The sequence below is a fragment of the Strigops habroptila genome, chromosome 6 (genome assembly GCF_004027225.2).
Source record: "Strigops habroptila isolate Jane chromosome 6, bStrHab1.2.pri, whole genome shotgun sequence".
In the NCBI taxonomy this organism is placed as follows: Eukaryota; Metazoa; Chordata; class Aves; order Psittaciformes; family Psittacidae; genus Strigops; species Strigops habroptila.
Window position 1 is genome coordinate 71,455,778 of NC_044282.2, and position 16,552 is coordinate 71,472,329.

The 16,552-nt window shown below is 45.0% G+C and overlaps 1 long non-coding RNA gene across 2 annotated transcripts in view; it reads right to left on the reverse strand.

Moving 5' to 3' along the window:
- Window positions 1-8,816: 8,816 nt before the first annotated feature.
- The window catches only part of LOC115609951, a 34,701-nt gene continuing 26,965 nt past the window's right edge, over window positions 8,817-16,552 (reverse strand). Inside the window, exon 4 of one of the 2 annotated variants that reach the window (XR_003992057.1) lies at window positions 8,817-9,037. This is a non-coding gene — a long non-coding RNA (uncharacterized LOC115609951). Of the gene's footprint in view, window positions 9,038-14,353; window positions 15,011-16,552 lie in introns of those variants that run through there. The other variant, XR_003992056.1, reaches the window with a different exon arrangement.

The following is a 16,552-nucleotide window of genomic DNA, read 5'->3' on the forward strand; positions in this document are numbered from 1 at the left end:
GCTGTGCCACAGCAGGGGACTGGCTGCCAAAGAGGGGAAGGATGGTCTCTTTCTGGGGGTGGTGCTTAGTGTGGCTAATGACAACCATAAGTAGGAAAATACGGATGCTATTGGAGAGAGAGGCCCAGGAACGGATAAAGAATAAATTGGCTGCACTGTGTACAGAGAGGGCCAAACAGATGTTGGGCCTGATCCAGAGCCCATAGAGTTAATGGAAAGGATCCCTTTGGTTTCATTGGACGCTCTCTCAGACCCATTACAGCTTCACAGGAAGCGGTGGAGACCAAGAGTAATAACTTGTGGTGACTGGAGTGGTGTGTGTTGCATAGGTGTGGGCTGTGAGGTTTTCATGGTGAAAACAGATGGGTCTTACAGATCTGTCCATTTGGCCTGGGTAACCCTCCTGCCCTGCTTCCCCCACCTGATGGTGAGCAGTGTCCTGAGGTTTTGGTCCTCTAGCCAACGTTTTGGCATGATTCTGCATAGAAGTGCCTTTCTGCCTTCTGTATTCCCCCTCCTACTCAAGGAGTTTCAGGTTCGTGGTGGCCAAGGCTTTAGAAACCAGTGATTTGAGCCATCCACAGAGAAGGAAGAAATGAAGCCTGCTGAGAACTGTTGACCAGGGAGGAATTTTGTTGTGGACCAGCAAGAAAAATAATGTAAAGCAGGTGTTTCTGCAATTGTGAGACATTTGTAAAACCAACGTTGTCCAACAAGTCTCCCACTCACATTCTCATCCACATGATATGGCAAGGTCTAACACGAAAGACCGCAAATAGGAAACATCTCTCTGTACTAGTTGGCATAGGACCTGCACTAGGGCCTCCCTCCCCTTCTCTGTCTGTGCTTTTCTGTTTATTTAGGTGTGTGCCTTTGTTTCTGTTTTTACATTTAGCACAAGTAGAGAGGAAATGGGATTTCATACAGCTTAGGAGACTGGGAGGTCACCATGCTTTGGAACATGGGCTTTTTTTTTCTCCTTACACTGCAGGTGCAAGTGCTCACAGGCCAGATCCTCCACTAATATAAGCTGCCCCAACCTCCACAAGAAGTTACTCCTTTTAACCAGCCTGTTTGAGGAGGGTTGTGATATCTAGAGGTGCAGACACAGGCCATACTCAGGCCAAGCTGGTCTCCTGTTTAGGAATGAAAACTTAAAGGTGAGCAGCACTGTTTGCTCTTGGTGATGGTGTCAGGAGGAATGGATTGACCATTGCATGTGAAGATGCATCAACAAACAGCAGATGCTGTTTCATTCAGGGTTGTGAATTTATTGGAAATGGGGAATAGTTTAATTTAGGCCAACTTGGGGAGAGGCAAGAAGTGAGTTATAAGGGTAACTTCAAAGCTCTTCTCAGGACCACCCTTCCCAAACACAAATAGCTTTGTTCTCTCTGTTATTGAGGGAAATCCTCACAGTGGAGTGGGCTTGACTCTGTTATTGCTGAAAGAAAACACTTTGTCATTCTCCTGTGAAAAACTCTGAAAGGGGCTAATAGTTCACAAAGCTACTGTAAACTGGCTTATTTTGCTCAGCATCCACGACTATTTTGCCAATTTATTTCAACTGAAGACCTGCCCTGGTTTCCTGTGACATCATATCAAGCTCCTCACAATCTACCTCTGGATTTTCAATCATCCATCAGCCAAAGAACTGCTCCTAATCTTTTGTAAGAAGCTATCAGTTTTATTCACCTCATCTCCAGCTGTATTCATACCCACTTCCCTCCCTTTTGCAGGTGTTCCCTTATCCATGCTGGCAGTAACATGTGAACACTACAGCAGTGCCAGTCATGGCTAAGACTGAGCTGGATTTTAGGTACTTAACAGGTTTAATTTGTGACCCTACAACACCCGATCTCCAAAACATAATCTCTCACTGACAATAAAGTGCTTTTAGCCCTGTTTAAAAAGAAGCTGATACTGAAAGAAGCTGCTCAACCTTTTTGTGTGAGCTAAGGGTCATTTTATGGCTGGATAGATTGCCTGGCAGGAAGGTTGTGTGGCAGCTTGGCACTCATACCATAATACGGCTGAAGGAGAACGCCTGAGCCCTGTCTTCTAGTCCTCTTTTTAACCATGCTGGCTTGTTTACATTTGGATGGTAGATGGGTGGAGCCCTTATTCCCATTTCTGGCTCGTATCGTCCACTTGGATGTCAACGTAACTGCTGCAATTATATCATAATCGTGTCCTGCTATTGGAAATTATTAGTCTGTTCATTTTCCATAAATATTGGCTAGCTGGCTTCACCTGGCAGTGGCTGGGAATTGTCATGGCAGATAGGAAAGCCTAGAGAATATGAGGATTCATAACTACATGTGAGTTATGGTGTTTTCCAGGTGCAAAGTTGGATTTAGACATAAACAGAAATGCCAGCTTTTAGACTGGGATTCAGGTAGCAATGGAGAAAGCACAGGTATTTCAAAGCAAGGGCAGTCTTACTGTGCTATTTTAGTTAGAAAAGGAATTTCTTATTAAAATAAGCCTCAAACTAAGAGGGGAACTTTTAAATTTCAGGTGAAAGTTCAAAAATAACCAGGTTTTATAATTAAATAGCACTTCCCATTCCTACCTGGCAGCCTTCGCTCTTCCATACCAACCCGTTCCAGTGGGTGGAACCGAATGTAAGATGTAGCTGTGTGTTAACTTCAAGGCTATTTGTTCTACAACTGAGCTCTAATTCCAAATAATACTGATGCCAACCTTTTTTCTTTTCCCCAGGACTCAGGCATACAACACTCTTTCCTCTATTGGAGCTCATCATTCCATAACTCCAGAAATTGCAATATAAACCTTGGCTACTACGCACACTTCAACTTGAAAACACAGCAGTGATCTGGGATTAATTCAAGCAAATTTGAAAGTGGATTAGAAATAGGATCCAGCTGCATCTCTAATAGTCAAAAGAAAAATTAGCAGAACATTGGAGCTGAAAGGAGCTCTGACTTTCAGCTTTTTTTCCTCTCTTTTGCTTTAGAAGAGGAATTACATAGACCTAAAATACTATAATTAAATTGTCATTTGTTCCTTACCTTGGTAGAAGCTCTGCCCAGCTGAACACATCTCAGTTTCCATCCTAAGCATTTACCTACAGCACAGGGTTGGGGGGGGATAAGGGGTGTTATTACTTGTTTTAAGCAATTAGAAATCAGAGGCATGCACAGCCTGTCTGTTATAGTCTTCAGTGAGCGCCTTGCCAGGCTCTGCAGGTTATACATCATTAGCACACAGATTGTCCAGGAGAGCCCAAAGCTTGTGCAGGTGTGTTGGCAAAGCTCACGCCACTTCCCTTCCCTCCTCCCTCTCCGCCGCACTTCCAGCAAGCCGATACTTGAAACTTTGTGTGGCAAAATCACAGCGAGTTCTTCTAAAGCCTCTGTTAGCTCGAAGCTCACCCAGCAGACGTGACTCGGAGATGGCGCGTGGAACCTGGAAGAGACTCGCTGGAAAAACAAAACCATGGAGTCAAAAGCTTTAGTGTGTTTTTCCATGATTGTATGAAAAAAAAAAAAGAAAAGCAGCACTTGTGTGTTTTTTTTAAGCACTTTCAGATATTAGAAGTTTTGTGAACACAGACACGGCTGCTTTTTTTTTTGTCTTCTCTCTTTTCCCCTGCCCTTGAACTTTCGGAATGACTATAGGGAATATATTCCAGCCTGTTTTCAATGACCTGTTCATATGGTGGTTTGATTTCAGCTTTTCCCAAAAGGGAGCGAGCTTCATTCAAGCTCTGCTCCTGGCATTAGCTGCCCTTATTTGCGCATCCCACTCAGATAATCAGTAAAGTGGATGGCATCTGAAAATAATTACACACTCAGCTCTTTCCCAGCTTCCAAGACGGAGACAGAAGCTGGGAAAAAAGCCTTTGCATATTCAGCACTTTGTTAAAGGAGTGAAATATAGTGCTATGTGTTATTGTTGTATCCTGAAACCTGGGCATTCAGCAGCAGTTTCTTTTGACGTTGCATAGCGCTCTGGCCATGCAGCACCTGATCACAAAGCTCATCATCTTTCCTGACTGTGTTTTCCCCTAAGGAAGAAGGATGTAGCCAAGCTCAGTGCCCTCTTTTCTTTAGGGGACACTGCTACAGCATTTTTACAGCCAGATGTCCTGGCCCCAGGCTAGTGTGCAGTGACAAGTGGGTGGCCTGTGCAAGGCGTGGTGTCTCTCTGTGGCATGGGCCAAAATTCAGCCCAGTCAAAATCATGTTCATTCCTCAGCTGGAACGGCAAGGGTCTGTCTTTATACTGCTTATGGCAAAGTCACCTTTAGGTGTCTGAAAGGCTTTCGCTGCCTATGGAATAACCTGATTCAGGTTCTCCATCACCTGATGGAGTCCTACCAGACACGAAAGTATGTGAGTCATCTCATATTAGAAGATATTTAATGACTATTTTAGGAGGTTTGCAGCTTCGGCCTCCCTTCTTGCAATGGCTGAGATGAACCATTGTCGTGAACCTGAGCATTCCCACTGTAGCCTACCTATAGAGCAGCTGCCCTTATACCCACACAGGGCTTCTGAACTGAGCAGGTGGTAGAAAAAGGAGAGGCACAGATTTTGCCAGGGTAAGTTGCAACTGCACGGTAAGTCTTTGACCTTTTACTCTGGAGAAGCTTTGTGCAGCACTGTCAGAGTGGGGTCTAGATCCTGGCTATGACCTTATACAGGTTTTAATGGCCTTTCCTAAGAGTCTGCTTGTGGCCTGCATTGAAGACAAGAAGAGAGGTGAGGTGGAGCAGTGGTGTGACCCAGTTGTAGCCATTCCCATGTATTTCAGTTATACCTTTCTCTCTTGAACTGCAGATCCAGGAGGAATGCCATGGCTGTACAGCTGGGAAAGACCTGTGATGTCTGCAAGAGCTGAGAACTCGGGGCATCCAGAGTTTGGCAGCCACATCCCCACAAATGAGCTAAGGCCATCAAGCACCTCTCAGCTGGGTGCCAGCAAGGCTATTTCACATATCCGGGCAGCAACAGTTACAGGGGAGCAATTATTTTTGGCCATTACTACAGGGTCTCTGCTATCTCCTAATCTAGGCAGCAAGCAGAAGTGTTTGTACATGGCTTGCTCCATTGTCCATCCCCAGCTTTTCTCTGTGGCAGGACATTGTTTGCGATGCTGTTAAATCCCCCTGCCAGCCCCAACAATGCCTTGTGCAACCCCAGCGTGTCAGGAGCTTCTAGGCCACAGAAAACCCGATCCTGCTCAGCCCAGCTCTGTTTGTTGCGCAGTGTTTGCTTAGTGATTAGCTCCTGCACGGACATACACAGCCACAAATCTCTAGGTTGTCTCACAGCCATTTCATTCAATTAAGTCTGTTGACTTAGTCTCATTTTGAGCAGTAACTGGATTTAGATAAGGCAGTGGAAACCAAAACATCAATTGTGTGATTTCTGGCCCAGACGGTATGTTGATCTGAAGGGAATGTTTGTGCGGGCGATAACCGAGGTAGTGCAGTGGTTAGGACAAAGTCACTTGGTGCAAAGACTTCCATGAAGTAAAACCCCTCTGCATTAAGTACAAGCGCTTGCCAGAGGAAGTGAAGGGAGCTGCCTGCCTCTGCCAACTCCCTCTTTGCCTCTCTTGATGTGCCGTGCTGCAAACAGCAGCCAGCGACGGAGAGGTCATGGCTGGGCTGGGAGCTTCCACTGGGTGAAGGGGCTGTGCTGGAACCCAACTGATATGACTGTAACTGCTTCTCTGAAGCCAGAAAAGCTCTACAGGGCTAAATCATTCGGGATTTAGCCAGTTACTTTTTGTCAGCAATAGACTAAAGTTATTCTGGGATAACTTCTCTCCGCAAGCTGTAGGGCATGAATTCGTACTCAGTTCCTTAAGGGCTTTATTTGCCCAACATGAACCAGCTCTCATCACTCCTATCCCAGGGAAGAGAATATGCAGATGGGACACCCTCAGCATCTCCATTCCTTAGAATGCAGGTGGTCCAGATGGAAAAATCCTCCATACTAAACCAGCTGATGTATAAGTAAGATAAAATATAAAATATATTGGGAAATATGTATGGTTATATATTTGTCAAAGCACATTTCAATGCATGCCTTTTTTTGTCACATTCTTTTCCAGCTAACTGTTAAGCTAATGGGGAGCATAGGGAATTCCTGACGTCCTGCAAATCTTCAGCAAGGAGCATGGAAGAAGAGTGCAGAAAAAGACAGTGAGGGGACATTATTTCCTACGCACATAAGATAAGGTACACCATTGGAAGACAGCAAATATATTACTGACTAGTGATAGTAGGGAGGGTTTCTTCCTCAAATTATTCTTTGTTTCCTTCTGACATAAATCTGTGGCATAAGGAGATCATTCTGTCTTGTTGAACTTTAAGAACTGCTGATGGACATCGAAAAGAGACAAATATACATTGTCAGTGGTTTGCAAACAACGGGCCGCCTGCAGCCTCAGTGCCTATATTCCTCTGAACAGCTTCACCCAGGGATGGGGCAGCCACAGCTTCTCCGGGCACCCTGTGCCAGGGCCTCACCGCCTTCATATTGAAGAATTTCTTCCTAATGTCTAATCTCAATCTCCCCTCTGTCAGTTTAAAGCCATTCCCCCTTGTCCTGTCCCTACCTGCCCTTGTAAAAAGTCCATCTCTAGACTTCTTGTTGGCCCTCTTTATGTACTGGAAGACTGTTATACCGTGTCCCTGGAGAACTTCTTCTCCAGGCTGAGCAATGGTGTGAAGCCAGTACTTCGCATCATCACCCCTGGTTTGTAATTGGAATCACACCAACTGGCCTAGGCAACATTACACTGCTATGTGCCCTTTCAGTCCTGCTCCTTATTTGACCTTTGTTTATGGAGCACACAGGTACGTGGAATAAGCATGTTTTAGTGCACTCAGACTCAGTGTTTCCATCAGTGATTTAGATGGTGGAGTGCTTTTAGCTTTCTTTCACCAGGACATTGCAGGAGAGGTGGAAGTACACCATGCCCTGTAGGTGTACACCACCCTCCTGCTTCCCATGTAGACACACTCCCTCATCGTATGACTGTTCCTGTCACAGCCGCTGCCATTGGAAGCAGGACAAGCCTGTTAAAATCTGGTTCCTTTGGGCTGTGAAGACTGTATCTCCTGTGCTCCCACCTGCTGCAGCTGAGCACACAGCGGTGGAGCTGTGCCCATCGCAGGGCTCTGCCCCGGCACGGCGGCTTAGCGCAACACAGCGAGCAGCTCCTGCGACCAGAGCAAGTGGCTGCGCATGTGTGTACACACACATACACACTCACAAACACTTACTTGTTGGCAACTTAACATATATTAAACATCTTCTGGTAGCGATGAAAGATGGCATCCTCCCAGAGTTTTGCATACCTGTGAGCTAATCAGCCTTTTGTGTGAAAGCGTAGGTGGGGACTCTTCTAACAATACGAAGTTGATTAGCTCATCATCTTGGCTTTAGGGGCATACTGATGTGCCCAGCCTGCTTTCAGAGCTATGAATAATCCAGCTTTGCTGCCGTCCTCTTATAAAAAAATAGGAGAGAGTGTAGTTTCAGGGCTTGGTACTCAAGCCTGTACTCAAGCTGGTACAGGTGATGAGTAGGTATTCGCCTATTATTCACTGGTATCACTCTTGGCTTCAGGTCTCCCTTGGGCAGCTGTCAGTATCAGAAATGATGCCTATCTGACAGAAATAATTGCTACTTTTCGAGCATTGATTGGAATAATATCCTTGAAGATTAGGCATGTGTGATTCACTGTCAAAGTGAGAGGACCATTAACAGAAGTCTGTGCTAGTCACGGTTCATTTAAATCTCTGTTAAGAGTTTGGTTGGTGGAGCAGACCAGGCTCTTTACAGCAGGTTAAACCAACAGAATAGACTGGGAGAACCCCAGCTTTGGGAGAGGAGGCAGATTGCTCTGAATAAGTATTCTGAATAAACTTTAGAAACAGTCTTATGTGGAAAAGAAAGTGCATAATTAAAATACATGTGAGGAACCAGGTCATGGTACTGGCAATGTGCTAGAGGAGCTGGTAGAGGGCAAGCTCAAATTAAATCTACCATGTTATCTGTGGCCAGAAAGGTGCTTGCTTTTAGACGAGGTATCAAGAGCACCTTTTGTGTGGAGATCAGTCTGGTGCTGTAGAGGCCCAGACCACATATCTGTGCTCCATGCTTCATATGAAGATGTAAGCACAGGGGCAAGTCTGGTGGAGGGCAATAGAACTGATAAGAGGTTTCAAAAAAACATGACCGGGAAGGAATTTTATTTCTTTTTTATTTGGGTTTGTTTAGTCTAGAGAAGACTGAGGACAGCTATAAGAGACTTCACATGGAAAGACACTAGGTGAAATGGGTATGGTAAAAGGGTACAGTGATCACTGGTCTGTTTGCATGGGGAAAGACAAGATCTAGTTGGCTTTATCTGGGGCAAAACAGAGGAGGTGAAAGTTTAAGAAAGCTCTATCCATAAAGAGAGGGAGACGCTGGATCTGATGGTGCAGAAAGGGGCTTTGGGATCTCCCTCTCTGGGAGTTTCCAAGAGTTTAAAACTAATGTACAATAGGAGTGGCATAGGCACGGGCATAGAAGGATGCAGGAGGGTCTCTCCATATCTACATGTGCTTGCTTAAATCTATTCTTCAGGGTTTATTGCTTTGGTGCCAGAAGCAGAAGGCATGTTGGACTCAAGGTTGGTTACTAAAAGGGAAAACATGCTGATAGGTGGGTATGTTTGCACTGAAAATGTTGATAAGACAGGAAAAATGATATCCTTGTCAGAAACAACAGCCAAAAGTTCTAGATGTTCTGCTTCAAAAAAGTCTATTTAAGGAAAACGGGTCCTTTGGCAAAACAGTCTTTTATTAAAACAAAAGATTTAGATGGAAACATTTGCTCTGTAGATTAGCAGCCCAGCAAAATCCCAAGACATCTGAAGTGTAATTACTACTCCTGGACATGGTTGCTTTTTGCCATTCAGGATTAAGCAGAGATAACACAACCCCTCTGTCTGCAATGGCAAGATGGGAGAAGAGATTGTCAGCGGAGCCTGAGAGTAGCTTCACCTGCAAAAAAAAGGCAACACAAGAACAAGTATCCAGAAAGACTGTGTGCAATAACTTGCCAAATTAAGAGGGAAATGGTATCTCTCACAAAGTCAAGGAAGGACTGCGGTTAAGGGATGAGAGTCAGAAACCCAGCATTCAAAACGGGCTAGTTCTCACAAAGCCTGCACTTATATGTATTCAATCCAGGAAACTGGTTAGTGGGATGTGAAACTACCATATGTTTTTGCAGATGCTACAAGTATGTGTGCTTTCCTTATGTATATATGCTTTATACCCACTTTGGAAAATGGGTCAAAGCCTTCCAGTGCTCCAGGAGGGAAAACTCTTGAGAATTTACAGATCTGAGATGCTGTGATTAATGTTTCTGGACAGCAATTCCACTTTCCCCTATTGAGGCTTGGAAAAACAGAGGAGAGTGCAACAGGAGATCCACACCAAAGATCAAGGCAGGCACATCTGCCTGGCTGTCAGATTTCACGCCAACAAATTGGAAGAAAATTAAAATACTAAAGCCAGATCTGGTCCTTGCTCTGGGAGTGCAAAGAGGTCTGAAAGGCTCCTACGCAGATACTTGTGCTTGGCATAAAACCACCACGGAAACTCCTGTGTTACCCTGGGTTTGCCCTTTAATAGAAATATGTCAACTCAATATGAAGGAATGAGGTCTTCTTGTTAAAATAGTCTTGAGTTTGTGTCTTAAACTTTAGTTAAGAGGAGGTCGCAATGCGCAGCCTCTGCCCATCACAGCTCAACAACTGCCCTTCCAAACACTTACGTGTTATGGGCTTAGATATTAAATCCACAGTCTCATAAACAGGGGAGACAGGGGACTGTAAATGCTCAAAAGGAGGGGTTTTTCTCCAAAGCCCCATGGAGATTTGCACCCTGAGACACCATCCTTCTGCCAGGCGTAGAGGATGAGGCACCTTCATCATAATGTAGCACTTCCATTTCCAACACAAATAGCCCCCAAACCACTCTGGACTGGGGGCAATATGACACTGCCAGATGATTACATATTGCTTCTTAATACAAAGCCAATTGTGTTTATGTGCCATTACTCAGTTCCAAATTACAAGCCTTATCTCACAGGAAGCTTGGGATGGCTCTATAGTTTCAGAAACCTCATGGTAAAAGGGTCATCTTTTAAATATAGTGTTTTTCAGAAAGACTATCTTAAAAATATAGTGCTGTTCAAATCCTCTGCTTCCTTTAATGCTATTTTCAGGTCGGTGTTTTTCAATTTAAACATTAGGCTTAGCAACTTGCATGAGATGTCAGATTAAAGGGACAAGGCTTGGGTTTTCCGTGCCCATCCAGAAATAGCTCTTCCCTGGGTGGGCCAGGTGAAGTCGAGCAAGGTTCTTGTTGCACAACTTCCCCCAGCTTTCTGGGTGGAGGAGAGAGAAATGTGACTGCTGCTTGCAGAAAAATCTGGCCAAAAGCATTGGGCCACATCCTCTGTGGAGGTAAATCAACATCATCTGAGTGGCATTTCTGGAACCATGACTATTTTCATCAGGATCAGGCCTTTTACATATGGTGAGGAAGTGGTAAAGATCACAAAAGGAGGGAAAGATATACATGCATGGCAATAATTGCAAAAAGCTATGGGGTTTTCCTCTGTAGGTGGTGTCATTTTCTCTGCAGAATTAAAGCATGGCTTTCCCAGCACTCTTTCTCTTTAAGGAGACATGCTGAGCAGCTCATCCCGATAAGACAAGCAGCCCAGATGCCCAGAGGAAGAACAGTGGTGTTGTGAAGACACAGGCCCAAAAGGCAAAATGTCTGGATTTTATTTGCAGCTCTGCCACAAACTTCCTGGATGATCATAGCCAAGGTCCGTTCTTTTTCAAGCAGCGTCTGTGCCCTTTCTGCATATGCATGAAGCAAACATTCACCCATCAGGGCTTTGCACAGAAGTCCAAGAAGTGTAAAGCTGCAAAGAAATGCTGCTGCTTACGTGCTGCCCTGTTTTCCCCAGGCAAAGGGTGATGATCTGGTGAAGCCAGATCCCTGGCAGCAGGGATTCACATCCAGAAACGCAAGATCCAGGTGAGAGCATCAGAGCAGCTTCAGATCAAAGCCCACCTTGCCCCATTGCCAGAAGACAGTGGAAATAGACACCAATGGGCGAAAAGTGAAATTAGGGTGAGCAGAGCTGGACTTCCAGAGCTAGGAGTGGTTTGCATGAACATAGCAACCCTCAAAGGATTTCTAAACCTTGGGAGCATAAGTAGTCCATGCCCAAGCTCTCAGGGCACCTTGGGATTTTTAGCTTCCTTGGAGCAGGACTCATTTCTCAAGCTCTACGTCAGACTTACTGGGTCATACGGGGCTTTTGTAGCTCTCACAAAGGACCGCCTTCCCCTTGCTGTGTCAGCTCCCTGCCTCTCACGAGGAAGTGATGCTGCCTGCCAGGGGGTTGAGGCTAAAGGCACTGGTGTTTCCTCATGCCTTGGAAGGGAAGAGAAAGTCTGGAGAGAATTATTGTTGTGATGTATAGGAGCTTTGCCAGTACAATGTCCTGTAATAACAGCTACTCTTCCTTCAGGTTATAAAGTTACCGGTTTTTTAGTACTCTTGTTCATGACAAGTAGATCTTGAGTTTAAAGAGATGCTTTTCTTCTCTTCCCTTTTTTCCTGACTTAATAAGTATATTTTGGAGATTTTCTTTCTTTATGGCAACGTATCCAAATATCCCTGTTCAAATTGTCATCTTCCAGATCTTTCTTCAAAGCTGCCATGAGGCTGTAACCAGATAACCAGCATGTTTGTGCCCTGTGTCCATGGCTTAGCAAGAACTGAAGCACAAGGAAATACTCTGAGAGGCACTACGGATGATGAAATGGGGTTTAAAATGAAGGTCTATCTACTCTCAGACAGCCTAACAGCTGAATTAGAGTGGTGGTGCTGGTTTGAGCTTTCATCCTGACTTGCGGTGGAGTTCATACATCTGGGCTCAGGACGGTGTTAACGTGGCTACACAGCTTCCATCTGGAGATGGCTTTTGTCCAGTTGGCTGAGAAGGGGGCTGGATTGGCAGGCAGCTGTTTGCATCGGCCAGTGTAGGCATGCCCAAATTCTCTTAATATACTACTGGAGGGTACTCGGATATTGCAGTGATGAGGGCAGTCTGGGAACCTGTTTAGACCAGAATATGGGTTTCAGTGGCAGTTTTCTGGCTGATTAATTGGGTGACTTTGTGCAAGTATCTACTTGCCGTTGCCCTATCCAATAAATGGGAATAGCAGCATTTGTCTCCCTTTGTAAAACACTTTGAGGTCTACGGATAATCCTCCTCCTTTTTCCCACCCATGATTATGGGACCAAGTGGAATCTTACGACACATTGAGTTTCTGTGGTCTAGCGTTTGCCAAGCATTTGAAAATGACTCTTCGGCTTGAGTTTACAATGTCTGTGATTGCCACGTGATTGTTCATGGAAGCTCCTAGTTGAAATCAGGTCACTATACAGCTGAAAACGCGTGAGATTAGGAGAGAAACTGAATAGTCATCAGGAGTTTATAGACCCATGGTGATGTGCCCTGCCTGGGGCACCCTGCTAGCAGTAACCGCACACATCAATCATCTTTTCAATAACTGACAACATTTTGTGGTTCAGAGGTTTGCAAACATTTAAGAGGGGAAAGCTCTAAACAAGAAAAGATTCTTCCTGACCACCAGACTGCTCTCTCCATTACCCAATACTCTGTGCGTACAGTAGACAGAGCTAGAGAAATACACCTCCACGGGGCATTTGGAGATGTTCTCATGACATAATGTTCAACATTTTGAACTTAAGGCCCTTGTGCTGCTATGGACAACAAGTATTTTAGGACACAATTTCTTCTTTCCCTGGATTTTCCTTGGCCAAGGATGTTTTCTCCTACACTGGATGTAAGCCCATTCTTGGATCTCATCCCTAGCAGTTTCCAAAGGGATGTGTTACTCAGGGTATGCTCTTTTTCACAATGACCTGAAAGAAAGCCTAAATGATTACAAGTAAACCTTACAAGTGACTTAGGAACTGAATAATAGAGTAAGTAGTTAAGAAAACAGGTCACTGATATGCAGAGATCTTCCCAAAGAACATTGCAAGGCTGTAGGAGCCTTGAAGAGCCAGGAAACCAGCAGAGATTTATATCGTGCAGCATGATCTAATGAGCTTACAGAAGAGAGGCTATGGAATGGCTTGATCATAATCTCTGAGGACTCACATAAGCAAGAGGAAGAGAAATGTGGAAATGAGGCAGATGTCTATAGGAATCTTATGGCTGAAACTTAAAGCTGGGCTTTTTGTGGAGAGGGGGAACATGAGCAGTAGCTACCTTCAGAGTAGTGCTCCAAGGCTTCCATAATAGCTCCTGTGGTCCCTGAGTGGCTGGGGGAGCTGTAGTTCTAAGAGGAATAAACTAGAGGGTGTCCAATGGCCTTTGCCACATGAGGTAGCAGATTATGTGGTCTTCCTGAGTTTGTAAACCAGTGTTTTGGATTTCCTTAGCGACAGTACTTAAAAGTCAGCTCCACCTGCACATCTTGCCAAGCACTGAGCAGAATTAGTGAGGGTAAAAGCATTTGAGAGGGAATAGTGTTTTAAGACTCCACTCCAGATAGCATGAGGTATTTGGGCTAGCTTGAGCTACCTCTTTTCTTGGCCTTTGCCTCTACTGTACCATTACAGGATGACAACATCAGAGTTACCTGCTAGCATTTCTCCCTTTAAGTCAGAAAACAAACCCAAGTAACATAAAAAGAGCCCATCAGTGAGCACAAATAATGTCCTCTGTGTGCTGCTGCAGTTTCCTGGAGCAGCACTCAGTGCCTGCTCCTTGGACCAGGGGTGTGAGGGACTCAGCACCTGGCTGGACTGGACCCAGTGGCTGTGTATTTCATGAGTCCTGTCAGATATGATCTGTCCATACACAAGCCATGTTTTACTTATAAAGTAAATTGCATTACATGTGCTATAATGTACATTTTCAAAGGGGACCCACCTTAAAAACATTTTGTTTAATAAAATAACTTAATTAGAAGAGAGCTTCTGGCTGATGTGGTTGAGGCTGTGATAATTTTTCCTTCTCAAATCATTTTCTCTGTTTATTATACTTAATTATAGTGTAATTATGTATCCATCCTCTAGGCAAATTATGCAATCAGAAAATGTGAGTGGTTTATGTGCCACTGCTGTTGGGACCAGTGTTTACATCCCTAATATAAAATATGAGCATCATTTCTATTATTTATAGTATGTACGTCTATGCATAGGTATAAAAGATGTTTCACACAGAAGGAAGAATCGGTGTAAATATTTTATTGGCAGTCACTTTTGCATCATCCACCTAATTCATTTGTGGCCTGCTAATAATGAAACCATCCAAGGCTCAGATAGGTAAAATCTTTACACCCTACCATGAATTTTCTCAAACACGGAACAACTGAGGAACATGGATGTTCCATAATTTAGCTTTAGTTTTGGTAGATTATTATTACTCTTAAGAGCTTTTTTTGCATTTCACTTTCTTGTATTCTGGCCAGAATTTCTTAGCACAACAAGTGAGAAAGGAACTGTAGGGTGTAGATTAGTGTTAAAGTCATGAGTTCAGACTAATCTTTTTTCTCACATGTGTTTCATGAACTTTCTAGCCATGAGGTCTTTTCCAACCTAGTTGATTGTATGATTCTATGGCAGTACTGACTTTTAAAGGCTAGGCTGTTCTTCCTCTTATTTTTCTTGATAGGAGTTGACAGATCATGTTTGAGCATAGTCAAAGATGAAGCCAGATGTCCAAATCTTGAAAACCCTTTTGAGATCGATGTTTTCTCCTTCTTTGGCCAGCTCTCAGCATGAATACAGCCCGGATTCCCACTTAGCTTCTCTTCATGTGCTTACTTTGCAGAGATGAGGCCACTTACTCCAGCGGAGCAGGCGAGGAGGAAGACACATCTATTGGTGAAGCTCAGCCCAGCTCTGTTGGCATCAAGCACCTATGTTTATTACAGCTGGCAAAGAGGTAAGCCATCCATGCAAAATGGCAAGCCTGCCTAACTGTCACCACAGCTGATGGAAATCTGGATAACTATTTGATCTACCTCATTTTCCCCCAGCTGGGGAGCTGGCCCTGCCTTTCAGTGTGTCGCTCATCTGCATAGTGTCTCTATGCATCTGCATAGTGCTCTCCACCAGTGTCTTCCAAACACGCCTTTGCAGGAAATAAAAGGCCTCAGTGTGGTCTAGCTTCCACCTCATTCCCTGCAGGCAGGCTGGTATTTTTATGAAGAGCCAACATTTATAAGCCACACAGGCAAAACTGAATGTCATGCTGCAGCTGAAAGGCCAGGACTTGCTTGGGGAGCGGTGGAGAGGCTGGGGTAGAGTTGGCACAGTTGACGGGTTATTTGGGATGTAGGGAGTGGGGCAATGGAAGATCCAGGAGTAGCAGTCCCCCAGCTGGAGTTAGCAACCCAGGGAAGGAGAAATAAGATGCTTGCTGCTCATCCTCACCAGCCCTGCAGCTCCCCCATGCAGGCAGTGCCCTCAGACAGCCTTTTCCTCTCCCCACCCTCACAACGCAACCACTGCCCCATTCCTCCCTCTCCCTGAGAGCTGTCAGTTGTGGTCTCTGAGGGAAAGGCACTGCGCTTGCCAGCCTGGGATAAAGCTATAGAGCGGAGAATCAAAGCCCAGATCCAGGCAGATACTTTGTGGTAACCTAAGATCCAATAAAAATCCGGGGAGAGTTTTCAAAGGAGCCAGCAAATCTTCCCAAGTAGGTGCTGTTGCTCCATCCTGACCTGCTGACCCGCTGGGGAGGCTGCATGTTCATTCACACAGGTAGGCCAAAACAGCCAAAACAAGGTGGAAATAGCCAAGCCACTGGTTCTCAGTGTTGGCTGTAAAGTCCTTGCACGCAGCAGGTAGGACAGGATGTGCCAACAGCCCCAAGTCTGCAAGCACACAGTAGCTCCACAGGTTGCTGAAGGACCACAAGACCAGGCACTGACTCAGTCCACAGCAAGCAGCCATCTCCCCAGAGTGGGATGAGATGGGAGTAGTAGGTATGTAAGATGTTTTTGTTTTTTCCTGATGTTATCCCCATTTTCCCAGGTCCCAGCTTCAGACAGCCGTCTGCCATCCGCTTTGGCCAGACACCGAGACGCTAGCAATTGGCTGATGTTACTGTCATGAGTAAAGGTACAGTGCCATGAATTGTCTGAACCTTGTCAGCCTGTTCCCACAGGGATTTTGCCTGGTGTGAAATAGGTTGGGACTGGGTGAATGGTGCTCTGGCTGATCGGCCCCCTGCCAGAGGAGGATTTGTCCATTAAAGTCTCACTTGGGTTTTGGGTGTGGCCTGAAAGGGAGGGTTTGAGCTAATATTTGTTAGGGTTTTCCATGCTTTGTTATGAAACCCTTGGTTTTCCCATGCCATGAATTTGGGATTAGAGGCCTTAAAAAGCAATATTACAAGTGCCTAGCTCCAAGGTACCACTTTCTACCTGTTGGTTTGTA